The sequence below is a fragment of the Nyctereutes procyonoides genome, unplaced genomic scaffold (genome assembly GCF_905146905.1).
Source record: "Nyctereutes procyonoides isolate TBG_1078 unplaced genomic scaffold, NYPRO_anot_genome, whole genome shotgun sequence".
NCBI lineage: Eukaryota > Metazoa > Chordata > Mammalia > Carnivora > Canidae > Nyctereutes > Nyctereutes procyonoides.
Genome location: NW_026575146.1, coordinates 40,431,131 through 40,456,941, shown reverse-complemented (window position 1 = coordinate 40,456,941; position 25,811 = coordinate 40,431,131). Strand labels below are relative to the sequence as shown.

Here is a 25,811-nt window from a genome sequence, read left to right as displayed (position 1 = left end):
GAGAGGTAAATCCAGTCTCATGTTTCCAAATAAGTCCCTTCTCCAGTGGACCATGCTAGGTCCACCGAGCTATGGCTGTAAAGGATCACTCCCAGAGAAATGCTCACTGCTTTTGATCTCTAGATTCTGCAGGTTCCCTTCAGAGCCAAATTTCACACCTCATCTCCTTTCTTTCTGTCTCAGTCTGCTTGGACTGCCATTAAAAAAATCATAGACTGAGAGGCATAAGCAATATAAATGTATTTGCCTACAGTTCTGGAGGCTAGAAGTCCCAGATCAAGAAGCCAGCAGGGTTGGTGTCTTGTGAGGGCTCGCTCCTTAAGGTTTGCACTCAGCCACCTTCTCAGAAGGCCTTGTTTCTGTTGTTCATGCATGTAGGGAGAGAGAGACCTTTCCTCCCTCTTGTTATAAGGCTCCCAAACCTACCAGATTAGGACACAACCTTAAGATATCATTTAATCCTAATTATCTCTTAAGAGATAATTACAATCACACTGGGGGTTAGGACTTCCCTGTATGCATTTTGGGGAGACACAATTCAGTCCATAGCACTTTGCATCCTACTACTCCAGTATCTGATTTTATAACCTTCGAATTTCAACTAGGCATTTGAAGAACAGCAAACTGTATTAAGAATATAATTTATTGTTTCCAATACAGCCAGAGCAGGACAATTGCTACAACATTTATCCTATAACAGGCAGAGTATTCACTTCACACAACACATCCGATCCCAATTTACTATATCTAACTAAAGTGAGTCCTGAGCATCTGCTTTGTGTGAATAAGGAAAACAAATAATTCATTATGTCATTTCTTAATTTTATTTTTTTCATTTCTTAATTTTAATAATGTCTAGATATAATATAGCAAGATTGATGTACTATATACTTGTTTAAGTGGAACTCAACCCACATTGTTTTCACCAGTCACCAGGCAGCTAATTAAATACCAACCAGCTACCGAGCTGTCTGCTAGCATAGAGGCCAGGCAACCTCATTACTGATAAGGTTAATTTAATCAGTTGCTTTCACAAAGTGCCTGTGAGTCACTCCCATAATTTAAAACACAAATAAAAAACATGAGTGGAAGCACTTCCTAAATGGGTAGAATTCCTTGTACCTCTCTTTGCCCACTCATTTCCCCTCACCTGGGTCACCTACCTGCCAAATACCCCAGTCTACTGACAACCAGAATTTTTTCTTTATGAGACATTAACTTAGGAACATCAAAACCAGGAACAACAAGATGTGCCCCCTTTTGTCTATTTGCAAATCTGGTATAGCTGCATATGTTTGTGTGATCTAGGAAGAGTCCTCTGAGTCTACAACTGGAATGTGTTCTCATGTTGGAAGCTCTGCAAAAGAAAGAAAAAAGGAAAGAGAAAGTTTGAGTCTAAAAGTAGGAAACAATCTGTTCTGCAGCTGGTGGCATTCAGAGTCGGGCAACACAGAAGAAATGCTATTTGTGTGCACAGGTGTCTAGGACTCTGCAATCTGCCCAGCTGGGAGCTCTGGGAATGGAGGCTAAACCACCGGTCTCCTCCTTCCTCTTCTTCATCCCTCTCAGGAGCTTCTCATAAACTATGGACACCCTGACCAACGACTGAAATACACATATTATTCCCAGAGGTCTCAACATGACCATAATTTTGAGTCTCTGAGAAGCCCAATATAGAAATTTGAATGTGCCAGCAAGCATTACACTGATGGCCTTCTTACTTCTTCCAGGCCAGTATGGTCAAGGCCACATCCTGACTTTTATGGTGATGCTCACAGTGAGGCTTAGGCCCAGGTATGGATGTAACAGGGAGAAATTTAGCATGTCTGACTGCATATTGCTTCTACTGCCCTACTGCTCTGACCCGTAGCTAGGAAAGTTCTGCTTAGCCCAGCCTGTAGGCATGTTAATCATTGAAGGAACTTTGCTTAAAGCTAAGATTTGCAAAAACCACTCTTTACTCAAAACCCACCTCACCTGAAGAGATAAGTAAGCACGTACAGAAACAGCAATGCTATGTTTAAGATTTACAGGAATGGCAAGACAATATTCCTGTACTCAAAGATCAACTGATAAAGGACAGAAAAGTTTCAATAACCTTCCTCAGACCATTATGAGCACTAGAATGCCTACACATATCTGTCACCTCTTGATTCCAACTCCTTCCCACCTCCCCCCCACTCTTTGTAACAAAAGAAGCTCAAAGTTCATGTTGAGGAATGATGGTTCTTTAAGACAAAAGTCCATCATCTCAGTTTTCTGACTTCCCAAAAAAGTCACTTTCCTACCCCAACTTCTTGCCCCTCAACTTACTGGCCTGTCATGTGACCAGTGGAATGAGCTTGGGCTCGGTTACAGGTATAACGATATTTAGCAACATAGACACAATGCATGCAAATGCATTCACTATAGAAAAGTAAGTCATGGTCAATAACCATCCTACTGGCTGCTTTACAAACCAAAATGAGAATGGAATATTTTGAAGTTGTATCCTGAAATTAGACCTTTCATAAAAACAAACCACAGATTAAAAATAAAATAAAATAAATTGCAGATTTAAGATTAAGTGATAATGGACTAAAAGAAATATGGACAAGCATTATATGACCTAATGATCAGGGTGGCATTTCGAAGTATGATACCAATGACAGAAATCATAACAGTAACAGAGGTGACTGCTTCAGAGAAGCAAACAAATAAAAGGAACACACACACATACACACACACACACACACACACACACAAAACAGGAACTGCCACCAAAGTCACTACAATAACAGTACATCAATAAAATTGAAACAAAACTGAAAGCCAATGACCAATGAAAACGTTAACACAGAAAACAGACAAAGTATGCTTAATGTACATAAAGTAATTAAAAGTCAGTAAGAAGAACCCTGGTATGACTGTCATGTACAACAGTTCTCTTGCTCAGCAGTTGCTTAACTCTTCTGCACCACCTCACTGATGATTTGATGAGGATGGACATGGGCCCCCTGAGGCCCCAGAACTATCTTTTTTGTTGTAAATTAAGATGGACACAGATTTTTATTTTAAGGCAGATATCTAATAAAATGAGTACCAGTTATCTCTAAGAATAGGTTAAGGGCTGGTGCAAAAGATGAGCTATGCATCATTGGAGCAGAGACAAGGAATTAAGAGGGCAGTCCAATAACATTAGGAACTTTGAAAATGTCTATACAGGCCATGAATTCTTTTGGGCTTTGAAATAACAACACCTGTGGTTTGTGGGTGAAGGGTAGTTGGGAGCCCGTACATACTAATGGACAGCATATAATGCTGGAGGAAGACATAGAATCAGATGATGAAGAGGAGAAATGAAATTCCTAAGTATATGTGGAGAGCAAGCAGCCCTTGGAAGTGGAGGTAAGGATCCATGCAAGAAAATCAAACTTGCTGCTGAAGAAGAAAGACAAAAAAGAGGAAGAGGAGGAAGAGCCTGAGAGGAGAAAATGCTCCAGTAAAGAAATTGACATGAGATACTCCAGCCAAAAATGCACAAAAATAAAACCAGAATGAAAGATTCAAAATCATGAACACCAAGATCAAAAGATCAAGAATCCTCATTTAAAAAAAAGAGAAAAACTCCTAAAACATCAAATGGTCCTAATTCTATATAAGACATTAAAGCAAAAATGGAAGAAAGTATAGAAAAAGGTGATTCTCTTTCCAAAGAGAAAGCCAAGCTCATCAATTATATGAAGCACGGGTTTTGGATGACTGACCCAGAAGATACTCAAGATCTCTGGCAGTGGAGGAAATCTCTTTAAGTAAACAGCTTAAACAGCTTATTAAAATTTTCCATCTCATTTTATTTCTGTAATAGGTGATCTCTGGTTGTCCTTTTTATAATGTAGAGTGAGAACCTTCTTTACTGTGTCTGATAAATGTGGTCCAGGTTGCAATGCCAATGTGTTGTCCCAAATGCCTGCTTAGTTTTCAAAGGCAGAACTCCACCTTTTGCTTGGTTTTAAATACATGTGGAATGCTTTGACAGAACATTTGTCATCGTGGTCAGACAAATGGAAATGGTGGAGAGACTATAAAAATATATGTGTGAAATAAACTTAGTTTTTTAAAGAAAGTTTAAAAATCAATGAGAAAAAGATGAGCACCTCAACTGAAAAAATGATGGTTCAGGGACACATCCAACTCTTGGTTTTGGCTCAGGTCATGATCTCAGAGTTGTGGGACTGAGCCCCACGTCAGACTTCATACTCAGCAAAGAATCTGCTTGAGATTCTCTTTCTCTTTCTCTCTCTCCCCCTCTGCCCTTCCCTTCCACTTGTGATCTTTCTCTCTAAAATAAATAAATATTTTTTTAAAAGAAAAAAGAATAGAGAACATAATCAGGCAATTTACAAACACAGAAACCCAACTATTTCTTAAAAATATAATGTCCATAATGAAAAAAATGAAAAATGTAAATATGCATAATTTTTCATTTATAAAATTGGTCTTTCAAAAAAACCCAGCAAAACCCATTTTTGGAAAAAATGTAGGGAATCCCATAAACCAGGTGGGAATGACAGTTGATGCAACTTTTTCCAGGTTGATAATTTGGCACAAGGAATCAAAATCCTAAAATTTGCATTTCATTTGACATTGGAATTGCAAACTTAACCTAAGGAAGTAATTGTGGATAAGCACAAAAATGAAGCTACAACATCCATACCAGTGTTGTTTGTAAGAAAGAAATAATATTGGGTACATTAACTGAGGAACATACAATGAAGATGGAGCAGTGATTTAAAATTGCATTGGGAAGGTGTTAAGTTTTAAGGCTGGTTTCTGAGCAATATGATCTTATACTTATAAACATACAATATACATGCATAAATATATAAATAGTATATACTCACAGAAAAAGACTAAAAGAACAGAAGTAAATGTCAGTAGTGGCTATCTATAACGAGATCATAGATGATATTTATTTTGCTTTTTACTTTTCCATAGGCCCTAAATTTTCTTCAGATAACATTTAACTTTTTATAACAATTAAAAAACCATTTTTAAACAGAATTTTAAAGGAAAACCAACAGTACAACAGGCTTATGTTTCTCCCACCAAACTAAATGGCTTTCACTTACTGCTTCCAAAGATCATGCTGCCTCTCTTTCTTCCCTGATCTGCATCCAATTCTAATAATTTCCTTCACATCATGAAAAAATTATACAAAACCCCAAGCTCACTCATTCAATTAACTCCCTACCTCTTCCTTACTCAATATTCAATTAAAATTGAATCACTTTAAGTCTTGCTATTTTAAAACCTGCTCTGGCTAATCTGTTTTTTTAAATGATCAGCTCTTCTAACTTCTAAGCCTTCAAAAATATCCAAAGACAAAAGAATGTTTGTAGACAAGTCACTCTGTTGTTCTGTACAGCCACTTCAACAACCCCCCAGGACCCCATTCCCTAGAGTCTAATAGGTGTGTAAAGCAAAACAGAACAACTTAGAAGCTTCTAACCTACATTGGGTGGCATGCCAAGGAAAGCAGTACATGGCTGGTGTGACATGAAAATACCAGACATGGGTCAAGGCAAAAATCCTTCTTAAAATGCATCACCCTACATAGTAGTGTAGAAGACACGGGGCTTAAAAAAAAAAAAAAAAAAAGAAGAAGTCGTCACGGGGCTCTGGCCTCTGTCCACAGGTGGCAACTTGTGTGATTTTGGACAAGCAGTTGACCTGTTCTCGGCCTCAGTTACATCCTTTCCAAAACTATGGTATTATTTCTAAGGTGACCATGAAACTGATGGACATTTATGTCCTTTTCTCTAGCAAGTCACTTAACTCTCTATAATCACAAAATCCCCTTTAAAGATCTCACAACCTGGGATCATTACAGATCCATTTCTCTTCCTTACTGTGGATATGGGAAATACTTAGCCTACTTCACAATTCCAGGGTTCATCACATCTTATGACAACAGATTGCTTTGGTCACTTCTTTCTGGTTTCTCCATGCTTCATTTTCTCCCCTATTCCATCCTCCCTCATTGATTTGGACTACATGTGAGTCACTTTTTTATCTCCATAGATGGGGAATCAGCTCTTTATTTTTTTAACCTAAGGGCAGTTAGTCATTTGAAAGGCTTTAGTCTAGTACAACCTATTATGGATGTTGTTCTTTCAAGGTTAAAAGAGAGGTAGTCAAAAAACAGAAGGGCAGGGATTGTAAGAAGTATCACTCAGGTGGCCCAAGAATGGGACTAACTTCTTATAAAGCTAACACACACCAATACTGTTCTCAAACCAAAACAAAGACAATTTCCCTGACTCCCTGACCCAAGACAAAATAGATCAATACTGACTCCAAATGCTGGCAAGGGTGTGGAGAAATGGGATCACTCGTACATTACTGGTGGGAATGTATAATGGATAGTCACTCTGTAAAAGAGTGACCCCCTGTCTCATACAACTACATACGTACTTACCATATGGCCTAACGAGTCCATATGTGGGCATTTATGCCAGACAAATGGAAACCTCTGTTCACACAAAAACCTATACGCAGATGTTCACAGAAGCTTTATTCACAATATCCCAAGACAGGAACCAACTGAAATGTCCTTCAATGGATGACTGGCCAAAGAAACATGGATATATCACAACCAAGAAACACCACTCTGCAATAAACAGTAACAAACAATTGATAGACAAGACAACTTGGATGGATTTCAAGAGAGTTAAGCTGCATGAAAAAAATCTAAAGATTACACCTATATGATTTCATTGACATAGCATTCTTGAAATGACAAAATTATAGAGGTAGATCAATACTGATGGTTGCCAGGCCTGGGGGGAAGGAGCAGGGAAGGATGCAGTTATATAGCTAGAAAGGGTAGCACGAGGCATCTTTGCAAAGAAACTGTCCTGTATCTTCAATGTGATGGTAATCAAACAGGTGACAAAATTACACAGAACTGAATACACACAAATGAGTACATGCAAAACTAGTGAAATCTAAATAAGATTGCTGGGTTGTATCAATTTCATCAATATCAATTTCCTGTGATATTGATTATGCAAGATGGCGAGAGAGAGAGAGAGAGATGCTGACAGCACATATGTGGACAATAAAGAACTAGAATCAACTTACAGAATTGTATTTTTTCCTGGAAGGTTTTCCTATTGAATAGAAATGCAAGTCTGTCCTATAGTCCACATTCCATGAAATTTTAAATCACTCTTAACTTTGGGTGTTCTACTTTGTGGTGGTTGTCATGGTGATGTTTAAAGAAGGGGAGAACCATAAAGTGCTATACAAAGATCCTACTTTCTCCAACGAGCTAGAAGAAGATCTTCTGAGTATAGCCTACATCTGGGTTCCCCCACCCACATGGGGTGGCCAGCCTCAGCGGTCACCTGCAGATAGTAACACCGAAGAGTGGACACTTCAGGGAAGGGAAGACAGAGAGGGGAGAGAGACAAGAGTTGCTAAATAACACCACATCTTACTCCCCTGCAGTGGGATGGACCTGAGGTGTCATCTATACCATTTCTCAAAGGGTCCCTAGCAGAAAGAAATCTCAGTTTCCCACAGCACTAATCTGCTTATGACGGTGCCTTTTATAGGCTTTTCCTTCTTTCCAGCCTCTCTCTCCCCTCCACCTCATTCCATCTCCCAGTAAACCACTTGAACTCCTTATCTCAGGTCTGCTTTTGGAAGGACCCAAATCCAGATGTTCACACTGAGGATACCTCAATGCAGACCACAGTGCCTTGTCTCTAACAACTGATGTTTTACTTTCCTTAATCAATATTAAAACTTAATTTAAAAAATTAATCTGCTACAAATTTCATGGAAATATAACAACACACAATTCATTTATTTAAGACAGATGACAACACCCTCAGTTAAATACAGTCTTGGTCATTTTGGAAGCTCCTCTCCTATGTGCCTCATAACAAATACAGACACAAGCGATCAGGCTGTTTAACAACTAACTACAAAGCCCTTTTTGTGCAGGTTCCATTCACTGAAGTGAATACACATTCAGCACATATATCTTCAGAAAACTGCCATACTCGTGTCCTACATTCTAGAAGACCAACCAGAGTCTACTAATCCAGTAGGCTCATCAAAAGAGCTGAGGTGTTGGCCAGCTTGCAAGAGGTCACCTAAGTGACTTACAGAAAATGCTAGTCTGCAGAATTTTTTAAAGTGAAAGATTCTTTGAGATCCTGAAAGCCATGCTAGATGTAACCCACCTATAACCAGCCATAATCCTATTGGTAGTATTTTGAACCATTCTTCTCTGAATCTTAGCTGGTATCAAGGCTGCCCTCCAGTGTCAGCATTTTCAGTGGTTCTGCTATAAATATGTTTGTGTCCATGTAGCATTCAGTTGGGCTTGGGAGACAGAATAGCCAGAAGAAAAACCGATCAGGAGTCTGAACATTTAGAACATTAGAACCCTGCCCTGTCTGCATCTGACAAGTGCAGGCAGCAGGGAGCAATTTGGGCCACAGTCCTTGGACTTCCTGGGTCTCTGTTTACTTATCAGCAAAATGAAGTGTTTGAATTAGATGGGAAAGAAAAACCAAGCTCTGTTCCAGCTTGACAAGTCTGTGATTATAGAAGGTGTTTTTGTTTAGGAGACATAGGATCTGCTAACAGTATCATTACCCATGGATTGATTCATTTAGCAATTACTAAGCATCTTCTATGTAGCAAGCACTGTGTAAGGGATACCAAGTGTCACCATGCATAAGCAGATAGGCCTGCCCCAGCCTTTGCCACAGCTCAGATTCTCACCTCTATACTTCTCTTCATCTAGGCTCCAGTTGCTCCAGATTCAATGTCTCAGGAGCCAGGGTCCACCAGGGCAAGCTTAGGTCATGTGTGTCCCCAGGCTCTCCAAAAAAATAGAGGAGAATCCGACCTCTGTCAGTTTTCATGGAGGCAGGCAGCAGGAAGTGGCTGTCACCAGGAATTGCCCCCCAACCAAGATGACACAAGTAGCAAATTGCCCCAGTAGGAAATCAGAGTACTCAAAGGAAGAAGGGAAGTTGAATGTTGGATGACACATGTCCTCCATATCTGCCTCAGGAGCTCTCTGACATGTATATGCACATAGGCATCTTGGGGAAAGAAAGGACCCATAACCTTCACCCAGCTCTCTAAATGATTCTGGCTTAGGCAGGAAGAATTTAAATCCAAGGGGGTCTCTCACATTAGTGGGCAGATCACTTTGTTTCATTTTTCCTGGCATTCTCCCATGAGACACAGCCATGAAGCATTTACTCGGGAGCCTGGAAGTCTAGATTGAGATTGCTTAACTGGCTCTACCTGACTCTCAGTGTATTGTCACCACCACATTCACCAAGAGGCCAACAGAGAAAATGTTCCGGACAATGTTTAGGACAAGGGTGCAATGCACTGCGTAGGTCATGGGTCACATGGGGAACTTCCCAACATTTCATGGGTAAATACCACTGGCTATGTTGGCCTAAGCTGGCAGTGGATTTGACCCTCCTCTGATTATTGAGAGTTGATGGTGTCAGGCTGCCACAGGTCCTAATATCTACTTAGCTTTGGAAATTTGTTTCTACCACTGCCCTTTACTAACTAATTGATACAATTAGAAAGCCAACAAAAAAGAAACTTTGACATGAAACCCTCAAGCAATTAAAGCCACAATCCACAGAGAAATGCAAATAACTTAGAAAAGCCAAAACAAGTTTGAAAAGTATAGCCAAAATTATCAAATTGTATAGTGCTTCTAAAATATGTGTTACTTGTTTTAACTATTTCTCATTAAACTTTTATTTTTTAAGGTGATTTTAAAGATTTTTACTTATTTATTTACTTATTCATGATAGACACACACAGAGAGAGAGAGAGAGAGAGAGAGAGAAGCGGAGACACAGGCAGAGGGAGAAGCAGGCTCCATGCCAGGAGCCCGATGCAGGACTCGATCCCGGGACCCCAGGATTGTGCCCTGGGCGAAAGACAGGCGCCAAACCTCTGAGCCACCCAGGGATCCCAAACTTTTATTTTTAATGAGAGAAAACAATATTTAGATGTCATGAACATTCCAGACATCCCCTGCCTATGCAAAGGCCTGTCCATGAGATTTTTTAGGACAATGCCCCTCCCAAGTCCATTCACCCCAAGTGGTAAGTGCTATCCTGTATTCTGTGGTTAGTATTCCTTTGTTTTTAAAAATATGTTTACTATAGATACAGTTTAATTCTATTAGGTTTTGACTTTTATATAAACAAAGTCATGTTCAGCATATTCTTCCATGACTTGCTGTTCTTCTACAATTTTTTAGTAATATTCAAGAATGGTGATGTGTGTAGTGGTGGCAGTAGTAGTAGTAGTACATTCATTTCACAGTTTTATAGTATTCCAAATTTTTTTATTCACCTAATCTTAATGGCTCTTCATATCATTTCCAGTGTATAATGTTTCAAATATTACTGTGAGTGCATGCACAAGAACTTCTCCTGAGTACATACTTACTCATAGACTCCCCAGGCCCCACTTATGCACATCTTCCCTTTAGTTAAATATGAAATTATTCTCCAGGTGTGTGTATCAGCCTACCCTCTCCCCAGCTGTGTATAGGAGGAGATCTGGCTCCTTTACATCCTCAACAACACTTGATATCTTCAGACTTTCTATTGGTTACCCATCTTGCATATGTAAAATGGCTTTCCAAGCTGGTCCTTAATTTGCATTTCCAAAGAGAACTTTTCTCCATGTCAGTCTTCACTACCAGATATTCAGATCCTGAAAAGCTTGCAGGCTGCGCAATTCAGCTTTGTGGCCTCTGCACCTGGCCCTTTCCAGCACACAAGACCAACTAATGGTGGTGGAGTGAATGATGCCAGTTCATGGGCTCCCCAATCCACAAGGCTCAGAAGGGAACAAAACAGGAATCCAGGGGTGGAAAAGAGAAGGGCAGCGAAGGCTGACCCATCTCTTGCCAAGTGAGATCTCACAGACCACATGGGGAAAAGATACAGGGGAACAAAAGCACAGAACCTGGAAGGAGGAATCCTACTTTTTTGTTTCTCTTATCATTAAATCTTCTGTCACCTGCACTGGCACTTCACATCAGAATACCAAGGAGGGTTAAGAGTGGAGGGGAAATGAAGCTCTCTGCTTCAGAGAGACATGCAGCAAAGGCCAAGAATAGGGACTGCAGGCTCCTCTGCCACCTTGACCAACTTCTTCATCTCCTCTATTCCTCAGATAGACACCAAAGAGGTGCCCCCTCCAGAGCTGGACGGACGCTGAGTCAGTCCCCTGAGAGCGCCAAGTCAGCCAACAGGGATGCTGGTAATGGGCAAAGCCCGGGCGGCACCTGCTGGGCGGCTGCTGTTACCCCAGGCTACAGCGTTAGACCCGTTTCCCCCTCATCCTTCCCAGTCACCAGTGGCACATTCGTGGCAGCTGCCTCTTTGCAGAAATCTGCACCAAAATTAAACTCATCAAGCTGTCAGCCCCGTTGCCGGGGCTGCTCCCATGTCAGCCCATGTCATGACAACCGATGATAGAAATTCAGGCTTCATGGGGAGCATCTGTTTCCTTTTTAAAATCGCTTTAAAAAGAAGCCTGAGCAAGGCGCCTGATGCTCGGGACAGTGCAGGATGCGCGAGGCAGGCAGGCAGGCTCAGCACCTGCTGGGGGGTGGCACTTCCTCTAGAATTTAGGAAACCAGTGGGGGAGGAGGGCCTGGTTCCAAAAACAGCAGCCTTGGGAGGGAGCAATGGAGGGACCAACAGGAGTCCCAGTTTCTCCTCCCTAGGGTTGTCCTCTTCTCAACCACCCAGCACGTGCTTCTTCTAAGTCCAGCACTGCAGCCCTGGGGTAAAACTCAGTCTTGCCTTCTCAGGAGGGTCTTTGTCCCAAGGCAACTTCAAAGCTTCCAAAATATTGGGAGATTCTCTCCTCTGATACCTACAGCATGGAGAGAGGGCAGGGTGTGGGGGGTGAGGGTTTCATACCCCAAACACAGTCTCCCCTCTGATGGGTCTGTGATTCAGGATTGCTCGGCAACGTCAAATCTGGAGGAGAAACAGCACTAGCTGAATCCCTGCTGCTTCCCTGTCTCCAGTTTACCTTGGCCCCTGCCCAGGATCGATCTCTCTCTCTCTCTCTCTCTCTCTCACAGACACACACACACACACACACACACACACACACACACACACACACACACAAACACATAATGTATGTGTTCTTGTGTTAACTAAATAGCCCAAGACACAGATTAAGCACATTTGTGTTCAGCATCCAAGCTCAGACATGAGATGAATCTTAGCATCCATCTCTCCCTTTTCCCTCAGGAAACTGAAACCCAGACAAGTCAAGTGACTTTTCCAAAATTACATAGTTTGTTGTTAACAAATAGGGGAAGAGATCCCAGAATCTTCTGCTCTTGCCTTTGGGGGCCCAGTCTGACCAAACAACAAAAACTAACTGGGAGCCTTTTCTCTAAGAGAAATACAGAGAATACTGAAGCATGGCAAACAAAAGGTTTGTCTGATAGGATTTGGGAAATACAGAAATATCACAGATCACCTATTTAAAAACAATTTTTTTTTAAATGCATATGGGCCAGATTAGAATGAATGAATGGTTGAGGGAATCCTTGTAACGTGGGCAGTAAGTACAGATGAGATTTTCATTTTCAATGATGCAGAGGCCCCAGAATTTCTTGGGCAGCTCACTGCTGGGTGACTGACCTTCCCAGAAGAGACTCTACCTTGGCTGAGCATGTGTGTGTGTGTCAAACACCAAGTTCTAGGCGGCGCTGAGGGTCTCTGCAGATATAAGAAGAGATTCTGGAACATAACAATGTGACATTGGATGGTGACAGCAATACTGGCTTTCATTTACTGAGCACATACCCTGTAAGGCACTGTAACCCCTCACAGAAGCCCCCTCATCTAATCTTCATATTTACAGATGAGCACCCTGAGGAATTGAGAGTTTATATAATATCTTCAAGTCATACAGCCCCTAAGTGTCAGAGCCAATGTGAATGCAAGAGTCTGTCTCAGACTATGTGCTGAATTCCTGCTGATGCCCTGGATGGGGGTCAAGAGGTGAGCACGCTAGACCTGCCTCTGCCACAGGCAAGCCCACTCATTCTGGGTGTCCATGATGACTTCCAATGAGGTGAACGTTTTGGGTAAAGGTCCACACAGATGTGTGACTTTGGGCAACTGTGCAGTAAGGAGTCAACTGGGCATGCCCAGGCTGCACAAAGTCTGTGTATTCTAAAGGCCTTTTGAACTGAACCTTGAGCAGTTCTTGGGAGATCACCTCTGAGGTGCTGGAATAACCTGTTGTACAAAGGATCACTGTCTACCTGGAGCTCTGGGCTGCACCACATATTTTTTGCTAACAATGAGATTTGTGGTAGGGGTCTTGGGCCACGCTCTATAGCTTGACCTCCGAGTGGCAGGGTGGGGACTGAGTAACTAGGGTCAGTCACTCAGGTGCTGTGTGCCTATGTGACCGACTCTCCAGTAAGAGCCCTGGATACCAAAGCTCCAGGGAACTTCCCTGGTTAGCAAAACTCCATGTGTTTTGTCACAGCTTGTAGTTGGACAAATTAAGCACTGCCCATTGAGTACGTGGGGACATGGAAACCCAAAGGTCACATATAGTTTTTCCCAAACTCCACCCTACGATTTTAACCTGTACCCATCCAATGTAATAAACCGTAACTGTGAGTACACCAGTTTTTCCTGAGTCCTGCGAGTCCTTCTAGCAAACTATCAAGCCAGAGTGTAGACTTAAGTGACCCTGCAACACAAGTCAACTCACCCCTTCTGCCTTCAGTAGTTTCAGATATTAAGTGAGGGAGTTGACCAAGCTCTGCATGATTTCCAAGCATTCCTAAGTGCTGTTTTAAACCTCACTTCACAACTGTGCTTTTCTAGTCCCTTCGGTCTTATTTGTTATCCCATCTGCACTAAGGATTTCTCTGTTTTTGGTCCGTGTTATTACTCTCAAATAAATGAACTCTGGCTGACAGAGAAGACAGTGTTGTCAAGTCTCCAAGTCTTAAATATGTGTCAAAAAGTCTGCTGGCTAAGTCCCAGTATCCATTCTCCTCTCCTTCCCTAGTAAAATAATTCTACTTTAGCTGAGTGCCTAGGAATCTTTATTATGAATGAGTGTCCCAGCTGGTATGGACTGAATATTTGTGTCCTCCCCAAACTCATATGTTGAAACCCTACCCTTCAATGTGATCATTTGAGGAGGTGCAATCTTTGGGAAGTAAGTAGAATTTGATGAATGGAATTAGTGCCCTTGTAAGAGTCATAAGGAATCTTGTTTCCCTTCTCTGCTCTCCTCTGTGGGAGGACACAATAAGAAGTTAGCACCCTGAAAGAGGGTGCTTACCAGAACCTGGTACACTGACCTTGGATTTCCAGCCTCCAGAACTGTTAGAAATAAATTTCTGTTGTTAATAAGCCACACAGTCTAGGTATTTTGTTATAATAGCCTGAACTAAGATACTAGCCTTCCTAGCAGCTAGATGTGGGCATGTGACTCAGTACTGATCAATAGTGTATGAGCAGAAGTGCACTGTGTGGCTCTTGGGAAATGCCTTAAAGGAGGTGTGCACTCCCTTCCTATCTCTCCCTCCTCCACAGTGGTGATGAGGGAGGGGTTGGATCTGGATGACTTCTCTGTCCATCAGGAGGAAGCCACGTTCTAAGGATGACAGAATGGGGAGGTGAAGCCTGGCTCTCTGGGGACTCAGTGAAGGTCCTACTGGTTAGCCACAAACTGTCTCCTCCATATTTCTTTTTCACAAACAACAAATAGCATCCATCTTGTTTAAGCCATCATTATTTTGGGTTTTCTGTCACATAGAGCTAAGCCTTTCCTAACCAACACAGGCTGCATCTCCCACCTAATGAGAGACTTAGCAGAGCTCCCCCCATCTGAGCCCATCTAGTGCCTGTACAAGAAAGCAATGATGATTCATTTAAAAGCACTCTATTCAGAATACGATCTTCTCCTATTTCCTACAAATCAAATTACCAAGAGACCAATTGGATTTTTCAAGTCCCTCAAAATGTTCTTTTTAGATGTTCTTGGTATTAAATAGTAAGAGAATTTAAATGGCATCAACAAAACACGCAGATGTGACTGTGATGATAAGTTACATAAATCTGTGACAGAAAGAACCTCACCAGAGCACACAGATACAGCCGAGATGGGAAAACAATGAGCTGGATCTCACAGATTTGCTTCCAGCTACTACCATCTTTTCATAGGCAACCATCTTCCCTGCTCCTGGGGAGAGTGACATCCAAACAGTTTAGGGTAGTAAGAGCCTGGGAGCCTTAATATACTCATTTCCTGAACAAATATTGTCTCTGGACCCTGAGCTCTTGGAAAACAGAAGCTGAAGTGATGTCTCCTTTATCATGTGCATCCCTTGTGCCAAGCACAGTGCTGGGCCCAGAATAAGCTCAATGTCAGGGGCCTGGCTTTGAGCCCAAGCTCTGTCAACTATATGCAGGTGGTACTAACCAAGGGACAAAACCTGAGCCCTTGCAAATATCTCCTTCTCATAACTGTTTACTGAGCACTCACTACGTGCCAGACACTGTGCCAAACACTACGTTCATCTTCTGTATTCTTCACAACAACCCTGTGAAATAGGTACTATTATTACCCCCTTTTAAAAATGAAACAAGTAAGCCACAAAGAAGTGAAATATTTTGCTCAAAATTATTTAGTTACCAAGGGGCAGACTGTGGATTCAGAGCTAGCAGCCTGACTCCAGAGTCTAGGTACTGACCCCACTGTACTGTCAGCGGAATGCATGACATAGATGATGTTGTTCTTGCTCGTCCTTATTGTCGCTCTTCTTGTTGTGTCACAGATTCAAAAGAGGGGAGGGAACTAACATTGGTGGGAAGCCTGTGTCTGCCTGGGTCAGGACTGGGCCTGACATTTTACCTATGTTGCTTCATTTCCTCTACACAGAGACCTATTCCCAACATACAGACGAAGTCATAGGGACTCAGGAGGTCTAAATAAATCCCTCAAAACTTTGCAGCTATCATGGTAGCATCTGGGCTTCATTTCATATCTTCCTGACTCCCAAGCCCATGCCCTTTTCATTTCTACGTCCAGGCCCAACGCAAGTGGAACAGCCCCATGCCACAGAGGCTCAAATCAGCTCTTCCTAAGAGCTGACACATTCAGTTCTAATAGAATGACTGCTACTGATTAGGAAAGCTTTTTACCTATTAAAATCATTTACAGTCCAACCTATCCAAAGAAATATTTGAGACAACACAAAAGATCATAGAGAGGTCAATAAAATAATTATTAATTGGGGAACATGTTGCTGATTTGTCTTAACAAAATCAGTTGAGTCTTGCTCTGGCACAGCAGTGATTATGGGTCTGGGTTGGTAGTCAGAGTCACAAGACACAAAGGATTTAATCTGGTACCATGTTTCCCCAGTTTTATGGAAGGATATAGACCAGGGATACAGGAGCAGCATTTTTAGCTCTTCTGGAGGCCCAGCCACCACCCAAGGGCACAGCTTCTTCTACCTCCTCACCCACATGGGACACATGCATGATGGCCAAGGACAGGAGTTGAGGTGTGTGGGAGTCACTTGACAGAGAAACACAGAACACCTTGGTCCCCCACCAATCTCTGAACCACCTTCATCCTGCAGGCTCAGGGCCTGCATGCCCACTCACAGCTCCCCTCACCCACATGAAGTCTCCACAGTCAGGGATCTCACAGATGTGACAGTCACCATTTGTCCCACCCCTGGAGTTTCCAAAGAACAATACTGTGAGAAGAAGACCAACTCTGAGGTCATCCAGGTCTGATGCCAACTCTTGACTCCTGGGTGTCCCACTAAGAGATGAGAACATTCAAAGAGTTCTGTTGTATTGTCTAAGTTCTATCTACATCAGTAATAACAGGGCTGTAAGCAACAAGAAAACCTGGCTAATGTTTGCTTCAACATGCAGGGGTTTATTTTCACACAGCAGAAGTCCAGCGATGTAGTCCTGAGCTGGTGCAGCTGCCGTGTGGTGAATCCTGAGATGCTAACTCCATCCATGCTTGTTGTCTTGTGGTTGCCATAGAGATGCTGCACCTCCTGGGGTCCCATCCACAGGACAAGCAGAAAGATGGAGGGGCAAGAGAAAAGGGGGCAAAACTGTAACAGGAAGCAAAGACTTTCCCCCAAATTCCCAGCAGACACCCTCTCACATCTCATAGGCTCTAGCTACATCACACAGTCACCATTAGCTGCAAGAGAATCTGGGAAAGTCAGTGTTCTTAGCTCAGCACAAGCTGCCCCAAACACAATGGGGTTCTGTTGGTAAGAAAGAAGGGACAATCAGATAGAGGTAAATGGGCAAGTAATCTGCAATTTCTAACACATATGGCAACCTTCAAAATAGTTTTCAAACCCACCAGGCCCCACACAATTTTAGGCAGCTTGCTTTATACACATGGGCCTCTTCCCAGCAAACAAAACTCCTTCCATCTGGCCCTAGCCTCTTCCTCCTGCCCATCCCCCATATATACAACAGTGTGCTAAACAAACACAGGTCTCCATTTTCTGCACACACACCTCATTTTCTCCACTAGTCATCTGACTTTTGGGGAAACCACCAAGGAATTTATAACCCTGGCCTCATTTGTAGAGCTCCAGCAAAGGCCTGATTTTCACAACTGAAATTTGGAAAAAATGCTCAAGAGCACAATGCTGGGGGCCACCATTCCCGGAGGCAGGTCCCTGGATTTGCATGCTTTTCTTATTTTGCCAAACTAAATGCTGTCCCCTAAAACATACTTTAAAGATAAAGTGGCTATGATGATCCAGATATTTCTTTCAGTATCTTGGAGCTATAAGCTGAGTCTACATTAATGCAACCTCATTAAAGCTGTCTTTGTTGTAGTGAGTTCCTTGATATGAGAGACAGCCAAGGGGCTGGCCAGCCATTTCCTAAAGGCAGTAGAGTAGGTATCAGAGAAGGGACAGACATTCTTTCTGACTCCAAAAGTCAATGGTTTGGATCTTTGTGGCTTATTTTAGTTTCCTCTTAAAACAGAATTTTAAAAAAGGTTGTAAGGCTCCCAACAAAGGGAAAGATGAGTCACAGAGTTTAAAAATTGGGTTAAGGGAAGCTTAGTGGTAAGCCTGCCTTGTGGTTGTCTGGGATGGAATTCTAGATGGTTCTCCTGGACACTAATTTAGAAGTTTGTTTTTTGTTTTTTTTTAATCTCCTGAGAAAAGGTACCCCATAGCAATTTCATGAGGATGATGGGTTGGTATCTGGCAGTTGCCTCTTGAAGACACCCCAACCCAGCTGGTATTTCAGAAGTTATGAATTGAAGGGATAGGAAAATATGGTGACTATTGTTAATGATAAAACTATCAAAATAAAAGTAACCTTTCCTCTCCTCTAAGCAGGGAATCTGGGAATGGGAAGAGAAAAGATTATTGAAGGCAGAAAAAGACAGCCCTGGAATGAAATTTTTAAAATCTTAAGCCTTGGGATGCCTGGGTGGCTCAGCAGTTGAGCATCTGCCTTCGGCCCAGGGCATGATCCTGGGGTCCAGGATCGAGTCCCACATTAGGCTCCTTTCAGGGAGCCTGCTTCTCTCTCTGCCTGTGTCTCTGCCTCTCTCTATATATCTCTCTAATAAATAAATAAATAAATTCTTTAAAAATAAAAAATAAAATAAAATCTTAAGTCTTTTGAATTTTAGAACCCAAAAGATCTACGAGGAAGGTACACAAGTTCTTAATGTACTCTAGATCAAATCTTTCTAATGTGTTTCCAGATCCTAACATGCTTTAAACTAAGTCAAATCTGCTTCTACAGAGTGAGTCTTAAAATCACAAGGAGTATTTGGGAAATAGAGAGAAATACAACTTTTTTGCTTTTGTAGAAATATTTAGAAAGTAATTACCATATGTGGTAGATTGATTATAGAAACAGCCTCAATTATTCACTACTTCCTGTACCCACAGCCTTCATCATGTGATTCTATAGCTCCTACCATCGAGAGATGAAGTCTAGCTCTCTACCCTGGAATCTGGGCCACAACTTTTTGCCAATAGAACACGACAGAAGTGACAATGGTTGGTCAATTCTAAGTCTGGGTCTCAAGAGCACTGGTTTATTTCTGCTCTCTTTCAGAACATTACCACTGCTATGTAAACAAGACCAGACTAACATGCCAGAGGATAAGAGATCTATCTCATGGATAAAAGCCCATATGTCCCAGACAAGGGCATTCTAGATCCACCTACAGCCAGCCAGCCAGCAAACATGTGAGAAAGACCAGCCAAGATTAGCAGAGCTGCCTGAATGACCTACAGCTGACTTCAGATGCATGAAGGAGGCCATCCAGGAGCTGAATAACCCACAGCCTTGTGGGCAAATCATAAATGTTTATTGTTTTAAGGCAGCATCAGCAAACTTTCTACATAAAAGGCCAGATAGTAAATATTTTAGTCTTTACAGGCCATGTATGGTCTCTGTGACATATTCTTAATTTTGGTCTTTAAACACTTTAAAAATATAAAACCACCCTTTGCCTGTGAGTCTAATAAAAACACGCTGTGGGCCAAATTTGGCCCAATAGTTAATAAATAATAAATAGTTATCCACCTATCTTAAGCCACTGTGCTTTCAGATGGTTTGTTATACAGTGATAGCTAGCTAATATACCATATGGTTTTTGTTTGTTCTTAGATCTTATTCCCTTGCAAACAGAGACTAAACCATGAGGGTTCCTGCCTCTGGGATGAAGAGGATGGGTGCTGTAAAAATAAAAAAAGCCACTGATCAACTCTGAGTCTCAGAGCTGATTTTCTCAGTTCCTTTAATAAAACTGTAGCCTGAAATCTCATCTTTACGATGAGAAAGATTTCCAAATTTCAGGGACTACTGGTCAAGATTATGGAATTACAGAGGAGGCTACCAGCACTTAATCCCAAAAAGTCAGCAAAAACCAGTCTACGTCAGTGGAAACCATTGCTGGAGCAAGACCAGAGAGAGCTGTCATCCTGCAGCAGAGACCAGCAAGAAGGAGGCAGGGTTGCAGTAAATCTGCCTCTTCCTCTATGACCATGAAGTCATGTCAACCCAGCCTTCTAAACTCTAGATTCCATGGAGATATAAGGAAAAGAAAAAGGAAGTAAGAAAGACTGAAAATCTATCTGAGTCATGCCCATGGAGAATGAATAGACCATTTAAGTCATTCAATTGGACTGAGTTTACTGGATTGAACTAAATTTAGTTTTTCCTTGCTACTCAGTGGGTTGGAAACTTAAAAAGAAGATAGATCAGTCATAAGAAATAACACTGTTAGGAGATGAATTATGTCCCCCCAAAAACAGATTGCAATCCTAGCACCAGAACCTAAGAATGTGACCTTATTCTGAAGTAGGGTCTTCGTGGATGTAATACATTAAGATAAGGTCATTAGGTTGGGCCCTAGTCTGATGTCCGGTGTCCGTATAAGCAGAGGAGAAGACAGAGACACACAGGAGAAGGCCATGTGGCAATGGGGGCAGAGTCTGAAACTATGTAGCTGAAAGCCAAGAACACCATGGATTGCCAGGAGCGCCAGAAGCTAAGAGAAAGGCATGAAACAGATTCTCCCCTAGAGTCTGAGAGGGAGGCCCCAGGGGCCAAGTGTGGCTCTGCTGACATCTTGACTTCAGACTTGCAGCGTACAAAACACTGAAGGAATAAATTTCTTTTGTCTGAAACCACCTAGTTTCAGCAGCCACATGAAACGAATACTATGCCTGTATTTTTTATTTTAGAAAGGTAGCAACATCTCCTAATTGATAATTATTTCAACATTGTTTTTCTTAAGTCCCACTTCTGAAATTCAGAGGAGTCCCCAACGGTCCCTCAAATACTGGCAGAGATGGGAACATGATTCTCCCCACAGAGCAGATTCAGACAAATGTGGAACCCCCAGCGTGAAGGCGTATTCTCTGAAGACTTCTGTTGGTTTGGATTTGAGTTTTGAAGGGAAAAGGATGATTAAAAAAAGAAGGAGGTGTGGTTCAAAGAACAACTTACCTTTTCAAGGCCCTAACTTTGGTGTGCATTACAACCACCCAGAAAACAAACATGTCAGAACTCTATCCTCAGATATTCTGAGTCACTCTCTCCAGAGAATGAAGCCCAAGAACCTCCATCTTGGGCAAGCATGTTCAAGGTGAAACAGACAGAAACAGACAGAAAAACTGTCCCCCAGAAGCATCCACAGAGGGGTCCCAAAATTCAAAGTGGCATGGAGTTCCCATTCGTCCCCAGTCCATCTGGAAAGCTGTCCCAGTGTGGGATTGGCCAAAGGAGGAGAGCTTGGACATAATGGGCTTTCCATCTACAGTGTCCCTCCAGACGGAAGAGGAGCAAGGCAGAAGCAGCCTCCCCCTGGACTTCCCTTACCCTTCCCAAATCAGGACCCTGAACAGACTCTGAGAGAAAGGCACCCCCAGTGGCAGTGTTTAGTTTTCCAGATACCTAGCAACAGGCACCCGGCCAGTAGCTGCATGGCCCCCGCATAAATGGATGGCACTATATCAGTAACGCAGAGCAATGAAGCAACTTATTGTGATCTTGACTCATATGGCAATAAATATGAAATCGAAACACAGAAGCAGAACATCCACAGGAAATGGCAACAGCATTTTATGGTTCTTAAATTTCATAGCAGCAGAGAAAATCACTACCGGGCTCTGAAAAGCTGAAGCCAGAGTCTTTTTTTTTTTTTTTTTTCAAATCCATTTCAGAAGAAAGCAAGGCAAAACTGTGGAACAAAGAGCTGAGTTCGGGGGAGGTCAGGGGGAGTCAAGCCATTTGGAAAGAAAATCTCTGTAGCTTTAAGAGGGAAAAATTTGAGCAACATAAATCAAAAGAAATTAAGATTCTTAAAATGCATTTGATTTTTTAAAAGCAGCCAATAATTAGTACAACTAAATTATGTTTTCTCCTTCCTACCTGATCCCATGAATTAAATTACAAACAGAAAAATAATGAATCTCAGAATTCAGCCCCTAGGCCCAGTCAATCCCTATTGTTTGCAAGCACCTGCAGGTTTGTGATAATTTCATAATTTCACTGAACATCTACTATGTGTCTGACCCTTCACAAACATTGTCTCTAATCATCTGAGCAATTGTGTAGGTAGATATTACTAATCATATTTTTCAGATGAACAACTGACAGTCTGAGTAGTTAAATCAGCTCCCAAATACTAAGAGGAAAATCCAGGATTAGGTGGCAAGGCTTCCTGACTCCAGAACTCAAGGCTAATCTCCGATACTCACTTCTCTGAAGAATCTGGAACATGTCTTGAATGCACAATAAAATAATTTTTGCACAATAAAATAATACTGGAAGAAGGGATTCACATTAACCAAGCAAGAGTTTCTCACCGAGCTAATGAAAATATTCTAAAACTGGATTGTGGTGATAGCTGTACAACTCAGTAAACTTACTAAAAATCACTGAATTTGTATACTTAAAATGGGCAAAGTTTATGATATGCAAACTATATCTCAATAAAGACAAATGTAATATTAAAAAAAAGAATAATATATTGAAACCAAAAGTAAAATGATGATAATGATGTGATATACGAGCCTAGGGGAAAAAGATTTACTTCCCCATTAAACCTGGGGACAAAATTAAGGGTAGAGTTGATGGAGAGATAACTACCACTGCAGAACAGGCTCAGGACTTTATCATGAAGACAGACCTCAGCAAGGTCAGCCTCCCTCTGTGGCTGAATTTCTCTCCTGAGAGACAACCACTTTCCCATCATATGGGAAACATGTGGCTCCTTGTTTTTCCCTTCTACCAAAACCTATTTGCAGACCTTTGTTCATACTAAAGTGTAAATGACTGATTTGTGTATAAAGGGTCTCTCTTCTAAAGAAAATACATAATTTTAAAATTCCGAATATTCAATCCTCCCCTTTCTGCCCAAGAACATAACAGACCACTTCAGTTGGATGTCCAAGTGGCTTCAAAACCAACAAGCAACACCTAAACCAATTATAATCATACCACCAATTACCCCCCAGGTCAGACTGCCTGCCTTTCCAACTTCCCTAAGCCTGCTTGTGGGCCATGTTTCCCTTCCCACCTACTAACATAGGACTCCACCCCTCAAAAAGTCTCCGAATTCCAAGTACTTCTGGGGAACCCCAAAGATTAGGTCCCGTCAGTTCTCAGATCATACATGCCTGTGACATGCATCTGACATTTTTATCTTTCTCTCCTGCTCCAACCTCCTCCACTTCACCCTTTGGACATGAGCACCATTTAGCCATGAACCCCAGCTCACACCATGCCCTCCCTTTGCCAGCCAGCTCTCTGCTCCTGGGTACCTGTATGTCCCCTGGACACAGCGGGCCACCCCAGGACCTGTGTCAGTACACGGGAGAGCCCGAGGACCAGAACTACACTGTGTTCTACTTTGAAGTGGGAGAGTTCTCTTCCTCTTTCATGTGCTATAGTGTTAGGGAGGTCCCAAATCAGTCCTGCCTTCCTCCCTATACCCCATAGAAGGAAATCCAGAATTAAATCTGGGGATATTATCTGAACAAGATCTTCTACCTGAAATGACCACCAAGCACGCTTTCTTCGATAAGTAGAAATATCAAAAAAAGGGCCATTTTTCATCTTGATGGACAAGCCAACCAAGCACTTTGCAGTATGTTACCCAGAGCACAATCACAGTGCAGTCAGCTTTTATAGCTCAACCTGCCGTGACCTGTCCCACTCCGGAGAAGCCTCAAATTACTCCCAGAGGCCAGAGAAATTAATCCAACATTGTTTTAGATAACCCTAGCACAGGGCAGAGATTTGAGTGGCTGAGAATGCCGCAGAGCTCCCTACTAACGGGATCTTGTTTAGGAAAGCCCATAACAAAACTGCAAGGGTATTCTCCAAAGACAATGAACAGATAATTGCGCCAATCAATTTTCTAGAAAAAATCAATGTATTGGCATCCTGTGAAACTATACTCTTTGATGGGTGGTTTGGGGGTTCTGCCTTGTTTTTTCTCCCCTGATTCTAATCCTGGGCAGCCCTCTGAGTCTTGCCTTTTCAATGGATTGTTCTCTAGCAGCACTTTAAAAAAATCAGCCTCTTTTTTTTTTCCCCTCAGTCAAAAGAAGCAACAAAATCTGTTGATTTCATTTATGTCTCCCAGGATTCTAAAGACTCTAAAAATATCGGCTGCCAGCCCTACCTGTGATCCTGCTGCTGGGTATTATGACCTCTTGGAAACATTGCTCCATCTGTACTTCCTTGTACTTACCACCTAGCTCCTATGCCCACTTTCATGCTAGGGATTTCCAGTCCTCCCATTCTTCACCCTCTTAATTGCTGCTTTCTGTGTGGACAGGGTTTGCAATGCATTTTCCTAAAGAAATTTGGAAATTTTATTCTTTTGTTTCAATTACTGTTTTGAGAAGGAAACCAGAAGAGCTCTTTGGAATTACCTACCATGTCTCAGGGAAGGAGAAGAAAGCACCACCCCCACACAGTGATGCTCACCAAGATCTATCAGGACACCAGGTGAAACAACTCACTGCATCTCCCTGCCCTGACACTGGCCATCGGACAACCTGCCATCCCCGAGGCAGGGCCCAGGAAGCCGCAGATGAATACAGTCTCTACAGAGGATTTCTCAGGCAGGTGAGATGCACCTAGCACTCTGTGAGTCATGCAGAACACCGTGACATGGTCTGCCCTCGTAGAAGGTGAAAGCATAGCTGGAGAAGTAATATCAACTTTTGGGAAACAATGAGAGAACAAGAGTGAGCACAAACCTACGGGGCCGGACGGTGCTAATTTTTAGAAAACTAGGATTTGGGGGAAATGAAGGTGAGTCGGAGGAAGCTTCTGGAAGAGACCAGGCACTGAATGGGCAGGATTAAAAGAGGCAGAGGGGACCCGGGAAAGCATTTTCGGTGTGGGTGAGCAATTGTAGGAAAGGTAGAAAGGAGGCTGTGACAGGGTGGAGGCCCAGAAGGAAAAAGCAAGCCACTCAAACACACCGTAGAGAATAGGGTTTAACAACCACGCTGTCTGCAGAGGTGAAGGCAGGTGTAAGAAACCAGACAGGGGTTGAGGTCTCCTCTTCGGTAGGGAACTGTTGTAGCCATGATCCTAAGGGGACAAGGGGAAGGAGGGAGTATGATGACCCGGACACGCCAGCTCTCCACAGGAGGCCAACCGCAAGCACCTGGGCCTTGTAAAGAAAAGCAATCCCACCCCTCCAATCCCTGCCCCCCCACCACCAGAGAGCCTGCAGGGAAGGAGCCAAGGGATGCCCAACCTGACCCACTCCGACCTGCCACCGTGCACCAGTCTTGCACTGGTGCCTCCCACAACTAAGGTCAAGCAGAGAGCAGAGAACCACTAGTGGCCGTACTGGAAAGGCTGGACACCTGCATGGAAAAGGGCAGAAAGGGCATCTAGAGGGACAAAGGGGTGCAAACTGGCAGACCCATTACCCGACACAGCAGTGCTATTAAAGTCCCGTAGCAATGCTGGCTGGAGGTGAAGGACATTTAGGGGAAATGTAGTTGGTGAGGCCCCCCGAACAGGTGAACCACAATCAGCCCTCCTGTCCTCCAAGTCTCTGCTCAAATATTCAGTGAGCCCCCCAAGCCCAAACACAGTCTAACCCATCAACCCCAGTTTATTTCCCTCATAGCATCATCTGCAACAGTCCCACTCCTGTTCTGGGGAGAGTGCAAGTCTCCCCCA

General features: G+C 42.6%; 1 pseudogene; it reads left to right on the top strand.

The window, feature by feature from the left end:
• The first annotated feature begins 1,708 nt into the window (after window positions 1-1,708).
• On the top strand, window positions 1,709-3,791 carry LOC129499998 (nucleophosmin-like; annotated as a pseudogene).
• The last annotated feature ends 22,020 nt before the right edge of the window (window positions 3,792-25,811 follow it).